General features: G+C 36.9%; 1 long non-coding RNA gene across 1 annotated transcript; it reads right to left on the bottom strand.

Moving 5' to 3' along the window:
• Positions 1–1309: 1309 nt before the first annotated feature.
• Positions 1310–2121, bottom strand: LOC136245231 (uncharacterized). The gene is made up of 3 exons (XR_010695799.1): positions 1981–2121; positions 1742–1890; positions 1310–1498 (listed from the first exon to the last, which is right to left on the bottom strand). It is a non-coding gene; the product is annotated as an uncharacterized lncRNA (long non-coding RNA).
• Between the last annotated feature and the right edge of the window lie 310 nt (positions 2122–2431).

The raw sequence follows: 2431 nt of genomic DNA, 5'->3' as shown, positions 1-2431 counted from the left end.
TCAGCATATAGCTGGATGAACGATGGACATACAGTTTGTAAAACTGTAGTTGGAGAAAATTTTAAAAATCAGACCTCCCAGGTTTGAATTTCAGAGCATTTTTGATAATGCTTAGCTTAAAAAGTGTATGATTTGCAATGCGTACAAAGATTGGTTAGCCTATCTGAGATAACTTGTTTGATGGTAAAGTGTATATCAAATCAAAATAATGAGTAGCTAACATTGTTACGATTTGTAAAATTTGTAAATTGATGACATCAGAATTGCGACTGTTCTATTAGAGTAGTGACTGCTCTATTAGAGTATCTCGATCCTTGCACAAAATTCAAATTTATTTGCCTCACTTTCTTTACGGTGTACAGTTTAACTATAAATGTTAGGCACATTTATAAGCGTTGTCTTCTATTTGCCAATTGGCTTTCTATACTTCTAAATGCAGTGTGAATGCATGATTCTAGTTTCTGGTATACATATGGTACTGTAGGTCCAAGGGGGGCCAGAGAAGGGCCAGGGGGGGGCACAGCACCCCTTGGCCCCCCCCTCAGATCCGCCTATGGGTGGCGGGGAGGGCAAAAGATAGGCCTCAAAATGGAGGCAGACCACGATTGGAGTCCAGACACGAGATTAGAGGGCTGTGCTGGCTCCTTAGTGGCTGATATGTAGCAAAATCAGCAGAGAACACGTCTGGCCAACATTATAAGGCTGTCCACCAGTAAACCACTGATTCTTGCCAAGCCAGGTCCTTCACAAGGCCTGAAACCGCCATTTGGGCACTCCACACCACCCAGAAAAGACGTCTATTAAAACCAGCCTCGTGTAGTTTGAGTAGTGCTGAGGGTCAAAACTTGTAGTACGATAGTGTAGCTATCCACTGGTGGTGTTAGTTTGATTTTGCCTGATGTGCGATTTGGTTCGGTTCTGTAAAATCCGGTCACAATTTTGTTCACTACTAAAGTCATGGACATGACTTTAAATATCCACTAGTATAACTGTAGATCTACATGTAGATGACCTCCATTGTTTCATTGCTTTTATTACTATATATTGGGCCTACTCATATAACTATAAAATTTCTAACTTTTTACTTGTTAGTTTACTCTTTTGCAACATGATTTTTGACTGGTGAGCCAACACTAGCAGACATCTAAACGTTATTGCATTGTAGCAGCATAATTATGTACCAACCGGTCTGTTGCAGTATATTAATTTGAAAAGTCATTTGTTTGACCGATTTCTGAAAACTCACAACTCCCCTAGGCCTGCAATCTTTGAAATCACAATAATTATTAATGTGAATATTATGATGTAAGGTAACAGACAATATTTTACAAAAAGCATTATAATACTGCAGAATGTAAAACTACACTACTTAATTCTTATTAATGAAAACAACTACATACTACAAAATACTGATACACTAGCAATGCTAAACTACATGCTATTATTCACTAGTCTTTTTGTCTGTTGTATCAGTTGCCCATGTAGGAATTAGTCCTCACTGTAAAGGAAACAAATGGTTATATACATGGTAGTTATGAACTGCTCAGTAGTTGTAACTGTCAAAGAAGTACATACAAGCAATTGCAGCAGTAATTTAGTTGATCAAAGAAAAACTACAAGCAAAAGCAAAATGTAGGCATATTATTTCATCAGTAGAAGAACCATGATATTAATTTTACACTTTGTATGCATACACAGGTATGATGTTTAGGTATTATGTAAATGTATATGCATACTATACCAGGAAAAGCAGAATGGATAAGGTTCAATAGTATAATCTTCAATTGAAAGAGCACGAGGGCTGTGAGCAGGAGTTTCACAATAATCACATGGCCAGAATTCTGTTCCAGAGCAGTTAGCATATGGATAGCACTTGTTTTCATACTTAGTCTATAACAGTGAGAAAAATACATTATTTTTGTGTTATTAGGGTTGGCTTATTATGAGCAAAAAAAATAGATTGTGAATATCCTAACTTACCTTGCAAACTGCAATACATTCCACACATGATAAAACACAGGATTCACATTCAGAGCTGAACTGATCAGATTCACAATCAATGGAACATTTTCCACAGTTTTCAATAATGCAATGGACACATCCCTTAGATGTAGCAAGTGCTACTAAAAAGGCTAGGGAAAAGCTAGCTATCAGCAATTTCATGGTCCACTCCAGCGCTGAGAGCAAAACTGCTATGAGTGGTGATGTATGATATACCTCTTTATATGTGCTTGCATAATATGTAGGTTGTAAATCATTAGTACTGCTGGAATGAAGCTAATAACTCTCAGAGCTTTGATGATGTGTGATTCACTAAAATTATGGTGTGTATGGTTTTTCCAAGAATTGTACTTACATCAACAAAATTACATCAGAGTATAATTTTGAAAAGACTCTGACTTCTTGTAGCTTTCCTAGATGTCTACTATTG

Source organism: Dysidea avara, chromosome 2 (assembly GCF_963678975.1).
Source record: "Dysidea avara chromosome 2, odDysAvar1.4, whole genome shotgun sequence".
NCBI lineage: Eukaryota > Metazoa > Porifera > Demospongiae > Dictyoceratida > Dysideidae > Dysidea > Dysidea avara.
Note: the sequence above shows the minus strand (reverse complement) of the source record. Positions and strands in the feature narration are given on the sequence as shown.